We start from the raw sequence: 21074 nt of genomic DNA, 5'->3' as shown, positions 1-21074 counted from the left end.
AACTGAACAAAGCTAATCAAAAAAATCAAACTAGGCGTTACAAGGTGGGTGACGGCATTTACGTTGTTGATGTCCATGGGCTCCTTAAACCTAATTAAAGTAAAGGTAAATTAACTCAGTACTTTTTTTTGTTGCACACTTTTTTCTGTCATCATTATTCATATAAATTTTTGTACATTATTATTTAGTTTACAAGGGGCTTACCTAGCTTGTTTAATTAAATGTTATAATATTATTTCGCTTTATTATTGACAACTCTTACTCTGTTAAATATGTTTCTTTGACTGTTTTAGTGTACAATAAATCACAAATAAATTATTTACGTTAATGAAATAAAAAAAGCATCTAAATTATTTTGTAGGTTTAACGACAAAGGGAAAACCTTCCACCGAGCGGGTGATATTGCTCGGTAGACTGACGGTCCGAATGTAGTTGTTCGGAACTTGTATATATGCAAGCTTATCTTAAAAATGTTGTAAGCGAGATTCAGGCATCGTTCAAATATATTGTGTTCTATGATGGCTACCCGCCACAGTTTCATATGATACAATTTTTTTTACCGTACTATTATAAGCTTTTATTAAAACCCACACGTTAAAACACGTAAAGGATATATTCACAGTTTTAATTTTAAAATTCACAATCGTTGTGATGTCCTCTTCGTATAGAGATTACGTTGCTGTGAAGGATACCTGTAGGAAACGGAAAATCACTTTGTTGAGTTCTTCAATAAAAATGGTCGCATACCATGAGCTGGCTAACGATTTCTGTCCATGTATGCCAATCAAAATTAGATTTTTTTATTTTAAGACTAATTAGGTCAAATTAAAAAAAAATAGACATATTATTATTATAAAAAAAATACTCCGTTTCTTTTGAAGAAATGTTTATAAAAACACACACACATTATCTCGTTATGAATGAAGCCGAGATAGATGTATTATCTACAACTAATTTAATTTTAAACTGAAACTAAACAAAAAGAAAACAAAATGTTTGCAATTCACACGTGGTAGAAGTGAAACCTTCCAAAATTAAAATACAATTATCCTAAACGTCTTAAGTATATGTAAAATTTTGTCATTAGTAAATAATTGTAAGGTAGCGCCCTCTGTGAATTGATATTTTAATTTCACGTATAATCCTAAATTAAAATTCACTACAAGAGCTTTCATACACACGTTAGTATTAAAAAATCTCACAGATGGCGCTGTATTAAATAGTATGTATATTTCTGTCTCATTCTTTGCTGGCTTCATCCTACACATTTTTGTATTTGTGTCTCTTACCTGTCGTTTTTTCCGTTGCATCCGGTTTGAAATCACAACGATTCTAAAGAAGTTTTCACTTCAAAAAATGATCGGAAAACGCTAACACTCGCACCGCACGTGAACACTTTAGCGGGTGTTTTCCGCTCAGAGAGGCGCAACGTGTTTCTTAAACTTAAGGGCAGGCCTTTCACCCTTTTGTCTGCCATGGTGATTAGTAATCATAATCACATTGTATTATTCTTTAGAATTCCTGTCATAATTACTGTTGAATATTTTGAAGGCAGACAATCTCCGCAGTGGTTCTGGTGGACTAGTAAAATTACATTCTATTAGATTATTCACATTCCTTCTTCAATGGTTCGTGTTTAGTGCGACTTTTTTAACTTTTCGATCACGTAAAAGTTAACTCAAATTTGTATGGAGTTAGTACAGCGCCCCTAGCGGCTAACGTAGGAGCTCTGTCCATCTCCATACAAATTTGAGTTAAATTTAACGCGAACGAGAAGTTAAAAAAATTGCACCTAGCACACTGGTAGGCCCTATGCTCGTCAATGGCGAATAAATAAAATACAAAACTGTGTTAGATGAAACGGCATTTTAAATATGTACCATCACATGTTTTTGTCGTTAGATAAATGTCGATATTAAAATTTCAAAAAAAACAAACAATTACACAAAATCAAAATCGTCGCATGTGCGCAAAAACAACACGTGTAGACACGACGAACATGTGACACAGATAAAGGGTTTAGAAGGAAAAAACAAAACTGATAGACAATAAAAATTGGCAACATGCAAAAGCTATTTAGATACGTGTAGGTATACGTGATACCTTATTTTTTGTTTTTTTTTTCGGCGTAAATGTTTTATACTCAGACACGAGCCCAGGACATATGTTTCGGGAGTCGACACCTTTAACGCATTTAGCAAATGTCCGCTCAATATGTTTTTGAGGCAATTCGAATTCGGGCCAAGTTAATTTCGAAGCTTCAAGCGTAGTATTCCTGCTTCGCGGTAGAAATGGGCAAATCGGTAGGCAGCGGCTTGGCTCTGCCCCTGGCATTACTGAAGTCCATGGGCGACGGTAACCACTCACCATTAGGTGGGCCGTATGCTCGCGTAGACTTACAATGCACCCTAAAACTATTAATTATGTTACGGCCTAACATCAGATGGGTCGTGTGCTCGCTTAGCTATCATAATACAAAGATATGTAGATTGAAACATTCAAAAATACAAACTTTATCACCAGACCGAAATAAAAATTATTATTTATCCCCGTGTTTGTTGTTAGGTTATGTTAGGTGAGCTCACAGGGCTCAAACCAGAAGTGTTGCTAACACCGGCCCTAGCAAGAGCAGTGCTTCGCAGAATCTACCACCGGATCGGAAACGCGACCCACTGAGAAGATCGGGCGAGAAACTCAGTGGGCTGTGTCTACGGGTTAAGTCAGTCGATAAAATTCCACTCCGCAACCCGGATATAACTTTGGGAGTGTATCGAAAGCAATTAAGCGGAGGTGACCACAAATACGCGGGACACGTCTACGGTCGATCTTCCCAGCAACGGGCGCGCGTGGCACCAAAGAATGTCGCCAATTAAACTTGATCGATCTTGAGAATTTTAATACGGTTCAATCGATTTAAACATCTGTTATAAAAAAACGAGTAAGCGCATCTAGCTTTTAGATTCTAAAGAAAATCTTAACTTATTCTATGATTATTGTATTTTTTTGTTCACCTTATCATGATTGCCTGGAAGAAATCGCTTTTAGCGATAAGACTTTACTGGGGGTAGGACCTCTTGTGAGTCCGCGTGGGTAGGTACCACCACCCTGCCTATTTCTGCCGTGAAGCAGTAATGCGTTTCGGTTTGAAGAGTGGGGCAGCCGTTGTAACTATACTTGAGACCTTAGAACTTATATCTCAAGGTGGGTGGCGCATTTACGTTGTAGATGTCTATGGGCTCCAGTAATCACTTAACACCAGGTGCGCTACGAGCTCGTCCACCCATCTAAGCAATAAAAAAAAAATAAAAAACCAGCCCAGGCCTTTCTAGTTCATTAAAAAACAACCTAATTAGGTTCTCCAAAAGAAAAATAAAAGGCTTTTTTTGTTAAATCTTACAGACACGGCCGGCACGCGCAACGCATTAACAATAAAAAGAAAACAATAAACGCCATTAAACTTGAACAAAAGGAGTAAAAGTTGGGGCGCAATTAAAAAAAAAAAAAAAGAAATAACAAGGAGTTTTAATAAGTATTATTATATTTGAGATGACAGCAGGGGAACTCGCACCTGGCGGCGACGCGTGCCTTACTGCTTCGGAATCACAATAAAATAATACACCGTTCTCTATAACTTTGTAATGAAACGGGAAATGAAACAGTAATGGAACTTAGTGTACAATGCTAAGCGAAAATTCAAAAAAGGTTGTTACTCGAAAAAAAAAAACATAAAAATAAAGAACACTCATTAAATACTCTTTGTTTTTAAGACAAAAATAATGAGAGTCATTGATGACTTCTTAGCAAAAGTTTCGAAATATTGAATTAAAATAAAAAAAAGTCGTGGATCTTTAAAACTAATTTTAAAGATTTTTTAGTGCACAAAATTCATTGACAACCAATAATGTTTACTTTTTAAACTTACTCGGGGTTGTATTCTAGATATGACCCTCTTTATTTCAAGTAATGCATTCTTTGTCGAGCCGACATCTGTCCGGTCGACACCTGGTCTTGTTCGGAGTCGCGCAACTCTTATACAGGGTGTGACGAATCGTGCCAGAAGTCGAATTAGAAATGAAACACCCTAGCGTAGACGGAAAACAAAGCTAACTTACTAATTAAAGACAAATACCAGTCGCTTTTATTAGTTTTCTGAGCACGTGATAGAAGGAGAAGGTAGTCGGCAACCGCGTACTGCTTCACATCAGTGTGCTTAAGCGAAGCACGGCTCTTGCTAGAATTAGTGTTAGCAACGTCGTCAGGTTTGAGCCCCGTGAGCACACCTACTAGTTAAGGTTACGCTGAAATAGCATCTCAAGGCTATCATCGGCTTAGGTAGAAAAAAAAACAAAGTGCTTAGTGCGAGTTTTTTAACGTTCTCGATAGCGTTAAAGTTAACCCAATTTTGTATGCAGTTGGAACAGCGCCTCTAGCGGCAAACGTAGGCAAACGATCTATATAACGAATATGAGCTAACTTTTACGCTATCGAGAGCGTTAAAAACTCGCACTAATCGCACAGAACGGAGTTTACATACTGAGTTCCTCCGCGGATCTTCTCAGTGGGTCGCGTTTCCGATCCGGTGGTAGATTCTGCGAAACACGGCTCTTGCTAGAATTAGTATTAGCAACGTCGTCAGGTTTGAGCCCCGTGAGCTCACCTACTAGTTAAGGTTACGCTGAAATAGCAGGAAAAAAAACCAAAGTGCTTAGTGCGAGTTTTTTAACGTTCTCGATAGCGTTAAAGTTAACACAATTTTGTATGCAGTTGGAACAGCGCCTCTAGCGGCAAACGTAGGCAAACGATCCCATTCCATACAAAGATGAGCTAACTTTTACGCTATCGAGAACGTTAAAAACTCGCACTAATCGCACAGAACGGATCTTCTCAGTGGGTGGCATTTCCGATCCGGTGGTAGATTCTGAGAAGCACTGCTCTTGCTAGGGCCAATGTTAGCAACGCTCCTGGTTTGAGCCCCGTGAGCTCACCTACTAGCTCGGTGAATCTAGAATAACCCCTCGAGGTTACTGGAATAAGTAGGGGAAAAAAAATTACCACTCCGTCGTGTGCACACACTAAAGAAAATGTGTATTTACGATCACAACTACAAATAAGGGCCACGCGCGCTCATACTTTGCAACAACTATACCTATACTGAAATGATAAGTATAAGACGTGCCAACCCTGCTTCACTTCTTCTTTTGTCAGTTTCCTCATGACTTTCGTGAGCCACGTCTAGATATTAGGTGTTTCGTGACAATTAACTATTTGATAGGATATTTTGAAGTCGGTGAAAATTAAATTGAAACAAATTACATAGTCGTAGTTAAAACAAGAATTGATTCATCATGGAAAACAGTCATGTCTAACAATTTATTCGATTTTGAATTTCATAACAATAGGTTCTGAATTCAACAAAAAATGTAGTCATAAGTGGCTTGAAATTTACAAAAAAACGTATGATATGATTTGATCTAAAATTCAGATCAAACTCGATAGTATATTAGAATTATCGTTATAATTCATGCTCAAACATTTTTATCGAGCCATTCTTAATTATTTCTAGCAAGTAATACAATATTGAAAAATATTTTTTATTATCTTTAAATTATAAACGAAACGGTTACAAAAACTAAAAAATTCATTACGAAATTTTGTCATCCATCACGCGCTCTCTTCGTGTCCTTAAAGACTGTAATTAAACTCGAGTTAATGCGCAAACTTTGTGAATTCTTCCCATAAGAGGCGGCATTCGCGAGTGACGACGCGAGAAACGCTAGTGCCTAAGACTGCGTGATAACACGTCAACACTTGTGAGTGACACACGTAACGGTAAAAAGATTCTGAACGCCGCGATTTAAGAATTAAGATTAACAGCAGTGCAAGTTTGCAAGTCGCCATGCCCTAAAGCAGTCTTTCTCAAAGTGGGCGATAACGCCCCCTGGGGGGCGTTTGAAACCTAGAGGGGGGCGTTAAGGGGCCCACGAAAAAATGGGGGGCGTTGATGTGGGTTAGGGGGGCGCTGTAAAATTTGTAATTTCATTTACTTTATAGTATTTTAAAGTTTACTAAAATTAAAACTCACCTACTACACAATAACGAATAATTAGTTTATATTTCTACCCTGTATGATGTTATAAAAACTTAAAATAATTAACATAGATTTCGTAGGATAGCCCACACACCGTACGCAATCAAGTTGTAACAAGTTTCTGCGGAACATGATCGATGATAGTTAAAAATTTACAGCAATTTTACCTTAATTACATTGCACCAGAAATTATTTTAAAGATTAGAAAAAAACTACCATGCAGAGTTTTAAAATATTACACATACGTAAACTAACACAAATTGAGGTTTTCTTTACTTTCTTTCTTGTTTCTAACATAAGGGCATTTTAAAGCATTTTCCTAGCATTTTATAAGAAATTACTGATGTGAGAATCATAATTTTTATATAAAATGGAAATACGTATATAATTATTGTTCAAAAACTTGTCTTAGATTATTATTTTTTACAATTTACCCATTACCGTCCAATGTCAAATAGTATAGTATAGTAAGCCTAAACAGCTCACTTATTGTAAACATTGTACTATTTTATTTCTTTATAATAACAGGTTGGGGAAAAAGATTCTTCGCATTTTTTAAGAAAATTCACAACATTTTTTAATATAGTTTATTCACATTTAACTAAAGTATGTCGGTATCATTTTGTTCGATAGCTTTTTGCCATCTTTTACGTAGGGACATTATCCCATTGCTATAGAAATTTTGGGGCTTCTGATCAAAATACCGCGACAATTGGTTTTGGCAGTCCTTTCGTGATGTTAACCTGACACTGCCTAAAGAATTCTGAAGAGACCGAAACAGGTAGAAATCTGAAGGTGCAAGGTCAGGACTATACGGCGGATGCATGAACACCTCCCAGCCAAGCTCTCTTAATTTTTGCTGAGTGGCTAAAGATGTGTGAGGTCTAGCGTTATCGTGATGAAAAACCACACCCCTTCTGTTGATTAATTCCGGCCGCTTTCTCTCAACTTCTTGCTTTAATCTCATCAGTTGTTCGCAGTAGAGTTCAGAATCGATGGTTCTGCCTGGTGTTAATAGCTCATAATGTATAATGCCCTTCCAATCCCACCACACACACACGCATCACCTTGTTGCGAGTTAACCCGGGTTTCGCCAGAGTCTGTGAAGCCTGACCGGCCTTTGACCACAACCTTTCTCGTACGTTCTTGTCGTACGTGATCCACTTTTCATCACTAGTTATCAGCTTCTTCAAAAATGGTTCGGTTTCATTACGTCGTAATAAAGAATCACAAATGAGTACACGGTTCATTAGGTTTCTTTCAGTGACCTTTTTTGTGTACTCAGTTTTTTTCAAATGCGCCATAACTATTTTGTGGTCAATTCCCAGTTCTTCAGTTACGTTGTAACTACTGATATGCCGATCTTGCCCCACTTTTTCAAAAATGGCATCGATTTTATGCGTAATAAGGCCAGAGCGACGTGCATTTTTGACATCAAAATTTCCGGATTGAAAACGCTTAAACCAAATTTGTGCTACTCTCACAGACACAGCACTAGGTCCATAAACATAAGTTCATACATCTTTAAGCTATTGCATAGCTTTTATCGCGGGCCTTGAGCGCGGCGCCCGAATCATGAAATTCCATAACGAAAAAAACCTAATACCCCTCACCTCGCCTACCATGTAGCTCGCGTTCAACACATTCACACGTTGCGCTTGTGTAGTGTTTGTGAATGAGCGCGTGGCGTGATGTCACACTGCATGCGAATCATGAAAAGTCTGCCCATCTCTCTCTCGCGCGGTTTAGCTTATGAGTGTGAAGGGGACAGTTAAGGTTTTGCCTTTATTAAGGTTTAATATATCGTGGTCTTGTTTTATTATTGTTTTAATATTAAATTATCATTGTCTAATTATAATATCATAAGTTCATAAAAAATGCTATGCAATAGCTTTACCGCCGCAGTTCCCGAGAGCCACACGTTTTTTTTCGCCGGAAATCGCCGGGCTTCCGCCCTTCACTGGGGATGGAGGGCGGGGCATGTCGGAATCGTACCGAATAAAACCTCCTGTCGCTCAACAACCAGCATCCAAACCTCGCATGAGACAGAGCTCATGAAAAGGCAAAGGGAGGAAAGTGAAGTGTTTAGTGCGGAGCACATCTCTCCCATCACCCTCCTCCTCGGGATGCCGGACTGCCGGTCGTCGGCGCCACGACCACCAGCCCTCTCGGTCGGCAGGCTATCCGAAGCCCGCCTAGATGGCGCCGGTTAGAATGGTCTTTCCTACGGAATACCCCGCTGGGTGAGAACCAGGGTGGGTTGGGGATTGCCGGCCTTCCATCACCCGGATGCTCATACATAAAACGTATGCAGAGCAGCTTGCACGTCGTCTTCTTAGGCCCCCTTCGCCGGTCCCCAGGCCGACATGTGAGGGAGACCCGAAACACTTAGAGGGCCAGGGCTTGGGCGAGATCCGTCTCTCTGGACCCCGCTCGACGGGGGTGGGCCTGTGCATCTCTCACGCGCCCCGCCGCCTCCTTTTGCGAGATGGTGCACTCGCAGAAGTCGAGCGTCGTCATCGAGCATCGATGTCAGAACACTCGGCAACGACAAGTCGTTTCCTATTTTTGCGACGAGGACACGCCGCCACCCCTCCCATGCGGGTCAGGCGACGGGCGTATGCTCTGCCGTGTCCAAGTCGCAACCACAATGGTGGCACTCTGCCGTCGGCTCGGCTCCGATCCGGTGTAGGAACTCACCGAAGCAACCATGCCCAGTGAGTACCTGCGTGAGCCGGAAAGTGAGGCGTCCTCTGTCGCGATTCACCCAATTCACAAGAACCGGGCGAATCACCTCGACGATCCTACGACCAGCCGAAGGATCGCCCAGCCGCCTGGACCATGACTCCAGCACGGACCGCCGAGATTGGGCCCTCCGCGCTCTGACCACACTGGGGCTGGGACGTGCCACGTCCCGGACACGAAGGTTAGCCCGCTACTGATAGTCAGCGGCGAGCGCCTCCGCCTCCAGAACCCAAGGCGGCGTCCCAGCCAGTACACACGCCGCCTCGAAAGAGATGGTGCGATAAACACAGATGATCTTGACCGCGATGGTGCGTTGCGGTCGTTGCAGCAACTTCGCTACCCCCACGGCCAGTGGCTGGCCTCACGCGGGCGCCTCGTATAAGGCCATTGACCGCACCACTCCCGTATAGAGACGGCGCGTCACCTGGTCAGGCCACCCGATGTTGGGAAGAAGCCGGCTTAACGCGCCGGCCACCCCCAACAAACGAAGGACCAGGTTCTGAAAGTGAACACGAAAGGTCCAACGACTGTCCAGAATGAGGCCGAGGTACTTCAACTGCACCCCGACCCGATACGGGCGCCTCCAACCACGATATGGGCATCGACAGGTGGCACTCTCCGGGGCCTGTGGAACCACATGGCCTCGGATTTACTGAGTGTCGCGTCGAGGCCCAATCTCCCGATTTTGCCGACGACATGCGCCACCCCAACGGTGGCAAGACGAGCAAACTCAGCAACCCCCCCGTCTGCGTAACAGATTACGCTTAGTCCCGGGAGGAGGGCACCTCTCAGTACCCAGTCATACCCGATATTCCACAAAAGGGAGCCTGTGCACGATCCCACCGTGTCCAGTACATGTGACCGATCTGTCCTCCAAGTAGGAAGCCACCGCAATAAGTGTTAGTTAGACATATGCTGTCGCGACACTTTTTGTAAATAATAAGGTTTTCTACAAAGTCGTAGTCCATTATTTTATTCTATCATCAATAGTTTTCATAGGTACGCGACGTAAAGAATATTTTAGGAAATTTTTTTTACACCTTGTGTTAAATTATTGGAATTGTAGTAAGGATACCTAATTTTTTTCAAAAAAGATCATAGCCTATGTCACTCAGGAATAGTGAAGCTTCCAAACAGTGAAAGAATTTTTCAAATCGGCTAAGTAGTTTCGGAGCCTATTGAATACAAACAAACAAACAAATCTTTCCTCTTTATAATATTATAGTATAGATATTAATTATTACAAATAATAAAAACGCTGATTTAGACGGCGGTTTTTATTTGAACCAGTTCTAAATTATAAACTAAAATTCTATGAAAAATTACCCATATTTGTCTATAATACGAAATGATATTAATTTATTTTTCGTAGTTTCCTTCCTTCTTGCGTCGATAATCCTCAGTGCTGAAGGGTCGTGGCCTCCTCTAATAACTTTCTCCTGCATCTTCTTGCGCCATTACTACCTGTCCTCGGCTGTGTGGATAGCAACGTGGACTGAGATATTGAGAGTGGAGCGTATTTGGTCCGACCAGCGCATTGGATATCTACCTCTGTGCCTTCTCCCGCATACCTTGCCTGTTACCAGCAGCTTTTCCACATTGTCACCTCTCTTTCTGGCAATATCTCCAAAGATCTCGAAACTTCTCCGCGCGCATGTAGTGCTGAGGCGCATTGGAATCTTGAGCTCGGCCTTTCTAGTTTCACCAGGACAGGTGGGCGAGCAAACGCTCCTAACAACTGCCCGAGCGCCTCCGAAGGAGACCTAACAACTCAAGAGCAATTGCTTCGCGAATGAATCTACTACCGGATCGGAATCGCGACCCGCTGAGAAGATCCGGCGAGAAACTCAGCGAGCTGATTCATGGGTTAGGTTGCACGGCGAACTCTTTGTCGAGTTCGACGAGTACGGTTACCGAGGTCCCTAAGCCTGCTCCTAGTGTTAGAGCTGAAGGCGTCTAATGCAAAGGTTATTGGATCTGATGGATCCGTAAGGACGTGTCTAGGGCGTCGACGGTGACTGGCTCCTGCGTGATCAGGATTCGGGGAGTAGTCAGCGGCGGCAACGATAACGATTTTATAAATACACGCTCTGTAGCGATGTATGGACATATACTAATATGAAGAAACAATAATAGCATCTACAAATACATAATTATGTACTACGTGGTACTACATTTACTAAAATTAATACAACATTTATTAATTAAATTAATGAAATTGTGGTTTTAAAGTTTTAGGGGTGTATAAAAAATGGGGGGCGCTGAAAAATAATTGATTTTCAAAGGGGGCGGTAAAAGAAATAAGTTTGATAATCACTGCCCTAAAGGATAAAACGCCCGGTGCATTCGTATTGAGCGATGGAGATGGGCCGGTGTTCGAATATCGCAGGCAAGTGCCCGATTTTTCAATGAAATACATATCTAACAAATGTTCACGAACGACTTTCACGGAGAATGAATAACATTGTGTAATAAAAATTAATGCGTTCCGGCTTGAAGGATGGGGCAGCCGTTGTAAAATATAGTTAAGACTGAAACTGGGTGACAGCATTAAATTGTCATTGTCTATGGGCATCGGTAACCACTTAACAGCCGTAAGATCATTCACGTCTTAGCAACAAAAAAAACTTATTTATACCTATGTAACACAGTAAGACAAACGCTGAAAGCATTACTGTAACTGTTTGGCTTGGAATGAGACGAACTTTTTTTTTTTTATTGCCCTTGTAGGCAGACGAGCATACGGCCCACCTGATGGTGAGTGGTTACCGTCGCCCATGGACTTCAGCAATGCCAGGGGCAGAGCCAAGCCGCTGCCTACCGCTAACGAGCTTGTGACTATTAGACAAACTAGTTAAAACTGCTGCGGTAGGCAGCGGCTTGGAGCGGTAGGCAGCGGCTTGGCATTCCACCTGGCATTGCTAAAGCCCATGGGCGACGGTAACCACTCACCATCAGGTGGGCCGTCAGCTCGTCTGCATACAAGGACAATAAAAAAAAAATCAGACAAACAATAGTTAAATGGACTTTCTTACTTCAGCAAATGACGCGAAAACCTAATTTCAAAGATCAAATTTTATAAAATAAAAATCTTGTTCTAATTCATATAAATTTGAGTTTTACTAAAGTAGTTACCTAAAGGTAATTATTTTCACTTAAATTGTATATCGCTCGAAGATCCTAACGAATATTTCCTTTTCACTATTATAAATAATAGAATTAAGCAATCGAATTCCGTGCAAATATAGTAAATAGTAAACAGTATAAACGCGACGTTTTAAATCGCAAATTGTTTACGTGTGTTTACCATGAACACCTCGCTATTTAATTTGCGAGTCGTCTCGTGAACGATTCGCATAACTAAATTCTGCGAGGAAGTTTAAGAGCGTCGCTTCTTTGTACAAAACGCTTAGTCAATGTGTAACTTGAACACACTAGTGATCTAGTGGTATTAAGCTTACCCGCAATCTCGAGGACGCGGGTTCGAGACAAATCACATAATATGTTTTCTGATCAATAACAAAACTGTCAGCATGTTTTTTTTTAATTTCTTTGCCGACAGACTAGCTTACGGCCCACCTGATGGTAAGTGGTTACCGTCGCTCATGGACGTCACCAATGCCAGGGACAGAGCCAAGCCGCTGCCTACCGTTAAGTACTCTCCACAAGAAGTTGAAGAAGGACATGTCATACATAGCGCTCGGGTAATTATATTATAATCGTCATAATTACTTCAGTGCGCCACGTAGGGTACCGGTGACCTACATGGCAGTCAATATGTTAGGTAACTTTTTTTTTTAAGAGATTTATGACCTGGTAACTAAGACCTTTAAGTCATGTCTTATTTTACTTTATATTCTTAATTTTATGAAAAATGATAATATGGAGTGAAATGAAATGAAGATGATTAATTTGAAACATTAATCAACTGGGATGAAATTTAATGAAATGAGATGATATGGGATGAAATATAATCGCAGTAAAATGGTGGTCATTTACTGAGATTTTTTCAGTGGACTTTTTGGAGGAACCCGAGAAGTTACGTCCAGCAGCTTTGTTTCATTTTCCCACATTTGTGCACTTTCACAGATATTAAACAGTTAATAAACTACCGTTATTACACATTTAAACCTGAAGAAACACTAAATAGACAAAATAAAACAAATCACACAACTTCACTCCTCGCGTTCCCGCCAAAAAGTCCTGTTAGGTAACAAATCAACGAACTGCCACAGAGTACACGGCCAACAAAGATGACGCTTCCAAAAATTATTCTTTTCACCTATTAGGTGGAGACAAACATTAGGCACACACTCCATCCCATTCCGCGAAGCCAGCGACCGTTCACGTTAAAAAACCTCGCAATCTTAAGTAGTTAAGCATCTAAGTCCTCTTTTTTTAATGGAGGAGACTCGTCAAAGCCTTTCGCCGCCTTTTACGATTGTCCTTTTGCAGAGCCGCCGGCGCTTTCACGGAAATCTAGTGCTTTAAGTCGTGTAAAATTGAAGAAGCCGCGTTTTGAGGACGTTCGCTGTTTGACATCATTGCTGCGTGATTTAGACAAAAAAAGTGCTAAACTATAATGTCTTCTCGCATTAAAACTATATAATCTCAAAATTTATTAATTTTACTGGAGAATGTTTTAAATGTTTAATATATACCTACCTAATATTTTTAATATTAATCTTTATAATTGCAACATTTATTTTTTTAATTTTTTACCAGTTATATTATCTGTCTTTTAAAATAAGATAAAATTATGTATTAATTTTGTTAATAGTAGTCAAAACATAGGTAAACTAAAAAATAATAATGTAAAACCAAATTACGCTCTTTTGACAATATTAATAAGAAGAATAACAGTGTTACCAAATATTTACGCATATTAAGGCGATATGGTGTAACGTCACCAATTTAAGCTTTTTTTTTTATTACAAGTACATACTAGCGCTGATATATTAAGAGAAAGTAGTAGAGGAAGAGGTAGAACTAAGAAGAAATGGATGGATTGCGTGAAAGACGATATTTGTAAGAGGGGAGTGAGCGAAGAAATGGTATATGATAGAGGAAGATGGAAGGAGAAAACATGTTGCGTCGAATGCGGAATATGTATTATAAATCTTTAGAATAATATGATCTATGTAATTATGTACCTTCTTTCACTTAAATGTTATTGTGTGATGTTTGATACCGGAAGTTAAACAAAAAACCTATACGGACTCATTTGTAAACGATTTCTATTTTCTGGATATTCATTAGATGTTTTAGATAGAAAATTGATTTAAAAAAAAAACGGAATCAATGAAAAATAAATATCTGCCGCCATGACAGGACGCCGCGTTCCATTCCACGTAATGATCGCTAAGATTCCCGCTTCATCGCGCGCGGTTCTTAATTCGTACGTTCTCTAATGAGATCCACCTTCGCCGTGTCTGCGTACAATGGATCGCTACGTGCGTAGTTTTCTTTTTTACATTTTTTTTTTTTAAATTTCTAAACCGTTTTTCAAGGGCCGCGCTCCATTCAGCCCGAACGTTTTGAAAGACGGGAGTCTCTAAGTAATGATTTTCCATGTGCACGACGAATGAATGGACGCAGTTTAATTTTGTTAGTGGTTTATTTATGTGTTAATTCTTCGTTTAAAGCAAGCATTAGCGTTTAACTATAACGTTGGTAAATAAAATAATTTCGTTAATGAAGTAACAATAAAAATTTGGAATAATAATTACCGATTAATATGTGATAGATAGTGATGGAATTTTGATAAAGTATTTTTGGCAAAGGAATTGTAGTTTTTTATTTTTTTATTGCTTAGGTGGATGGACGAGCTCACAGCCCACCTGGTGTTAAGTGATTACTGAAGCCCATAGACATCCACAACGCAAATGCGCCACCCACCTTGAGATATAAGTTCTAAGGTCTCAAGTAGTTACAACGGCTGCAACACCCTTCAAACCGAAACGCATTACTGCTTCACGGCAGAAATAGGCAGGGTGGTGGTACCCACCCGCGCGGACTCACAAGAGGTCCTACCACCAGTAAAATCTTATTAAGCACGCTGTTTATTAGGTTAATAGTCTATTTAATAAAAAAGACAAAAAAAAAATTTCTATTACCGAAGTCTTAAATTGGTATTTAAACGATTTGAGGAGCTACAAACAATTCAATAAAAACTCATATTTTATTAATAATGTAAAATGATCCTTAAATCATATATAAATAAGGATGTCTATATTTACGTTGTAATATAGTTTATATTGTACTGATCAAACACACGGCTTTGCTGGTCGATGTTTGATTTGTCTTTGATAAAGTTGCTACCAAACTACATAATAGGATCAAAGCCAATATGAAGATTTCCGGAAATATGAAGATTTCCTGAAAACTTCATCGAAATCATTCCAGCCGTTCCGGAGTTTAGGTACACGACATATAGGTAGGCATACATCCACTTTTTTTATTGCTTAGATGGGTGGACCAGCTCACAGCCCACCTGGTGTTAAGTGGTTACTGGAGCCGATAGACAGCTACAACGTAAATGCCCCACACACCTTGAGATATAAGTTCTAAGGTCTTAGTATAGTTACAACGGCTGCCCCACCTTTCAAACCGAAACGCATTACTGCTTCACGGTGGAAATAGGCGGACGATATTTTACAATAACGAACATTTAATTCTTTATAAGCATGTACTTACCTAAAGATGTAGCACAGTGTAGATGCCGCGTCAAACAGCCGATGATTGTCTGAAAACAAAATGAACGAATTAATTTTAAATTTTAATAAACTAAATAAAAAATATCGACGCTTGAAAGGCAAACGTGACTAAGCGACAATGCGTGAACTTTACGGTAGACAAATTTAAAGTTGAAAAACCAGAAAAAAAATTTTTTTTTAGCGAATCTAGCTGTAGTAGAATCTAAATAGTTGTAGGATTGAAACGATTTTAATACACCTAGAAATATATTTTTTTTGCGCATCGAATATAGTTATTGCCTATCATTTATGTATAAAGTAGTTATTGTCGCTTAGTCACGTTTGCCTTTCAAGCTCGACGCTTGAAAGGCAAACGTATCGTCTTGTGAGCGACCGGCTTCAACTAGAAATGCGTTGAGCTCATAAGGTTGTGTTTAAAAAAATCGAATTTTCACGTTTGCCTTCATTCGCCGCTAGGGGCGCTGTACCAGCTCCACGCAAATATGAGGTAATTTTTACGCGATCGAGAAGTTTAGAAACTCGCACTAAGCACACTAAACTAGTTCTAAGTTAGTTCTGACTCGTAACTTAAGCCCCGCCTCCGAGCTTCTTGCGCACTTCGGAACGGCACTCCCACCTCCTTGCGCAAACACGCCCATCGTCTTATATCACGCAAGTAATAACTTAGACTGCGCTAAATAAATAATGAAATAATTTAAAAAAAAACACACACACACACATTGGGCACTTTTATGTATAGGTACCTAAGTATGTTAAGCCCTTTTTCATTCGACTCCATACTCATTTTGATAAGACAATAAAGAGGAAAATATATTATAGCAATATATAGATTATTATATAGATAGAAGAAAGCGGAATTGTCGTAACTTGATAAACCTAGCTTTACCCTAGAGCCATAAAGCTATTTAAAAAAAATCGTAGCTCATATTATATTTATCTATAAAGATAAAAAGTTGAAAATTGGTATGAAATTTGATAAAAAAAAGAAAGATGAAAAGTTCAATAGTAGAAAAAATCAGACTATTCGAAGCGCCATTTTTTTAATACAAGAATATGGTAAAAAGTAATTTAGCTCAAAATGTAAGTTACGAAATTTTCCCTTTCTCTCGTCGATTTGTTTATAATGAATTTTCTTAGAGACCGATTTAAGATTCATAGTGGTTTAAAGTGAAATATTATCAATTTGAATTTGTAAAATTAATTTGTACCTACAGAAATAAAGAATCGCTTAAGATTTTATGAATTGTAAACGTTCAATAGGTAGTTAGTTTTCTTAGCCAATGCACAGCGCGCGCCGCCTACGTCTTGCCCCTCCCACTTTCTTACAAGTTCAGTTGGTCGAACAAACACCCAGTAAAGAGAAAGACAACGTACGCCTACCTACACACGATATCAATATCTTATAACCTTATAAAACTGACTTTTAATACATTACAATTAGCTTCGTCTAGTCCAAGCTTAGATTAAAAGTGCGAATATATTTTTTAACTTAAAATATATGCACTAAAATTATTTTGATGATGTTTGTAATGAAAACGAGTCATTTAAAGTAAAACAGAACCCAATTTAATCATTTTGAAGTGGGGTACGTCATCTAGTGTAAAGTATTTGAACTATTAAAATCGATTTAATATTGGATTTCATTTATAGATGGCGCTGAATGTAGACTTTAGAGATTCAAATCATTGAAATTCAAATTTAACTTGTAAATCTTGTAATTGATATTGTGCTGGTAGATAAAAGAATCATTGAAGACTATAAAACTGAGTAGACTATAAATTTAGTTTTAATTGTAATTTTTTTCCATCTATTCCATTTTGTTCATAGGTTGTAAATAAACATGCGCTTGCGATGTTAGCAGCACCATCTGTGTAGTATATATTGAACTACCAGATAGAAAACAGTTTTGCTGCTTGCGGAGCTAACGACGGGCGATAGATGGCGCTAGCAGAAATTGATTCAGAAGATCAAGTACATACAACTTTAAAATATTATTCCTTTAAATTAACTTTTAAATATCAAATACTTAAATTGTAATTAAGTTACACTATAGAAAACAATAATCATTGTTTTACTGGACGTAAAATCTCTTTTGAGAAGATATTTGCAAATGAAGATAATAATATATTAAGTATGTTTTAATTAATCTATAACACTGCCATCTAGGGGTTAAGTTGTTGACAAAAATTAGGACAAAAACTTTTTAATTTCGTTGAATCTTTTTATTAAATTTTAAGGGTGTGCCTTATCTTTTGTTATAGAGTAATCATGACTATTTAATTTTATTAATTTTTATTTCTGTCTCTCTTACTAGTTCGGTGAATCTAGAATAACTCCTCGAGGTTACTCGAAATAGGAATAAATAAATAAATCTCTCTTACTAATCTGTATTAAATTATTCTAGTGAACAAGTGAGTGGTCTGAAGCGTAACCGTAATTCATGACATTTAATCCAAAAAACATCGAGACAGACTGCCGTGAAACTGCAGGCTACTTTCAAACATAAGTCTTACGGATAAAGTACCTTTTTTATTAACTTTAATCTTGTAAAGTGCAGCGGCTGATCTATATTTCGTGCAGTCGAAAACGTTATTAAATAAACGGACTGTCGAACTAACAAACGCGAGGTGACCCGATATTTTAGGTAATCAGTTCAACCGCTCGTCCAGCTTATATTGGCCGCAAAAAGGTCATGGCTTCGATTTGAAAAATGAGTCATTCGTTATTTAAATCTCTGCAGAGTTTGACTTTAGTTTTCGGGGTGGGCTGGTACGTAATGCCGTCACTAGATGTCTCTGAGCTTACTTAGAACGCTGATTTATTATCGTCGATACTAAATTTATAATACGTCTTGCTCATAATTAAATTGTGATTTTACAAACTAATCAGACATATAATTCCGACAGATATATTATGTCCGTAATGATGTAGTGGAATCAAGTGACAGCGAATCCCTTTGAAAACTAAATTCTATTTCTATAAAATTTAATTAGTTAGTTAATTAATTAGGTATCACATTATTATGACAACTTAATTGGTCAATTGGTTATCGAAGCCCACACATCTCAACGTTAATCGACTCTCAACTGTGTATTGTTTCACTAGAAGTTTCATAGAAAGAGAATAAAGAGAGAGAAGTTAACTAATACAGTCTGTTCAAAGCGTACTTTTAAAAAAATCCATAAAATCACTTTTATTTAAAGCTGGCCACTGCAGGTCGATTGAATACTCGTATTTTAAATCGTGGTCTAAAGGATAAGACGCCCGGTACATTTGTGTTAAGTGATGCGACTGTGTCGATGTTCGAATCCCGCAGGCAGGTACCAATTTTTTTCGGCGCGCACTGCTGTACCGTAGCCAAGGGCGGATCCAGCTTTGTCGCCAGGAGGGGGTCACATAGTCAAATTTAGATGCGTTCATTCCCAAACGTTTGCTATTATACAAAGTTATTATATTATATTAAATTAATTAAATATTGAAGGTATTTAGTTACATAAAATCTGTATGGTGACAAAATATATAAATAGAATCATTATATTCAATTAGTGGTCCACCTAAGTCCTGGACCCAGCTCAGGGTGTGGTCATGACCCCCACGACCCTCCCCCTGGATCCGCCATTGACCGTAGCTTTGGTGTAGCTGGTGTGGTGGGGCTCGATGGGGTTTAGTCGGTAGTCGGTTTTGCGGGGCGAGTGTTTCGCGCGCCTTTTTCAAGGCGCAGTCTCCTGCGAGGGATTGGTGGAGGTGGAGGACGTTGGTGCTCCTCGTCTCCCTCTTCCTCTGGAGGTGCCGGAGTCCAACATGACCCGGTCCGTCACCCCTCTCAACCAGGTATCCGTAAATGGATTCCTAAAAAAGGCGTGTACCAATTTTCCCAATGAAATACGTAGTTAACACGTAAGTAATCACAAATTACTTTAACGACGAAGGAATAATATTAGTTTTTTCATTATAACTACTATACTATAAGTATAATAGAAGGATTTGCTGGTGGTAGGAGGTCTTGTGAATCCGCACAGGTCACCGCCACCACCCTATATCTATTTTTGCCGTGAAGCAGTAATGCGTTTTGGTTTGATTTAAAGGGCGGAACAGCCGTTGTACCGTTAAAAGTGAGAGCTAAATAAATAAAAAATATACATATGCTAAAAAAAAAAACAATCAATATTTTTTTACGTATATTCGTAGATTCAAATGAAGATACCAAAAATTTCAATTACCTACCGCAAGTTTTTTTTTATTGTCCTTGTAGGCAGACGAGCATACGGCCCACCTGATGGTGAGTGGTACCGTCGCCCATAGACTACAGCAATGCCAGGGGCAGAGCCAAGCCGCTGCCTACCGTGCAATTATTAGGGCAGATATAGGATAGATATGAGGACGGATGGATGTTATACGGTTTCCTTGTCACAACGGCGATGTATTGTGTGAATATATTAAAAAATATCAAAAGCTTTAAAGCATTGTTCCGTGTACTGTATGATAATGATGTACTGGAAACTATTCCCGCATTGCCCGCAATAACTGTAACGAATTTCAACTTAATCGTATAAACCAGTGATTCCCAAAGTGGTCTATATCGACCCCTAGGGGTCTAAGACAACCTAAAAGGGGTCTACGTTAGCGAAAAAAAATTTGGGGGCCCACGATAGTGGATCTCAACACATACACTGATAGTACCTATTTACTTACATCATACTATCTTATAATATCAAGACATCATTATCCGAGGAGATTTTAAATTAACCCTTACAAAATTGACGCCAAATGTTGATAATTTATTATTAAAGCATCAGGTTCATCCTTCTCACTAAAAATATTGACTTATTGCTTATGTTATTTTATTTATATTTTATTTTAAGTAGTTTTAATTTAAATTCAATTAATAAATGTATAAATTAACATGTGTTTTTACTTTAAGTTTTTAACACTAAACTTTACTACAGTTAGAAATTTACAGGAAATCAATATCAGGTAAGTGGGGAGTCTACCCAACACGGAAAAACATGTAAAGGGGTCTACGACACAAAAAAGTTTGGGGAACTCTGGTATAAACGATACACAAAGCACAAAGAGTGAACTAAAATATTAAAACCCATGTAGTATTTAGGTAAAATCTATGTACTACAATTCACAAGATCTAGCAGAAGATTGCGAATTCTTAATTTAATTAAAGATGGCGTACATACTACCCGTACATATACCCGATCCTGTGGACCGAATGGTAAACAGTCGACGTCGCCCTAAACACGTCATTACGGATCCTCCCGATCCATTAACGGTGCTTTTAGGTACCACAAGCATCGGTCACCGTCCCCGTCGAACCCGTCGCTTGCGACGAAGGGCTCGACGAGTAAATTAACCCATACACACAGCCTACTGAGTTTCTCGCCGGATCTTCTCAGTGGGTCGCGTTTCCGATCCGGTGGTAGATTCTGCGAAACGCTGCTCTTGCTAGGGTTAGTGTTAGCAACACTTCCGGTTTGAACCCCGTGAGCTCACCTACACTTCAAGGCGAAGCTGAA

General features: G+C 39.1%; 1 protein-coding gene across 3 annotated transcripts in view; it reads right to left on the bottom strand.

The window, feature by feature from the left end:
* LOC100302610 (prospero) overlaps nt 1–21074 on the bottom strand; it is a 164355-nt gene that overhangs the window by 123030 nt on the left and 20251 nt on the right. For all 3 annotated transcript variants that reach the window (XM_062676169.1, XM_062676168.1, XM_062676170.1), the window contains one exon: nt 15530–15578. The gene's annotated coding sequence lies outside the window, so the exon portion shown is untranslated. The remainder of the gene's footprint in view (nt 1–15529; nt 15579–21074) is intronic.

This window comes from Bombyx mori, chromosome 25 (assembly GCF_030269925.1).
Source record: "Bombyx mori chromosome 25, ASM3026992v2".
In the NCBI taxonomy this organism is placed as follows: domain Eukaryota; kingdom Metazoa; phylum Arthropoda; class Insecta; order Lepidoptera; family Bombycidae; genus Bombyx; species Bombyx mori.
This window is presented reverse-complemented; position numbering and strand designations above follow the sequence as displayed.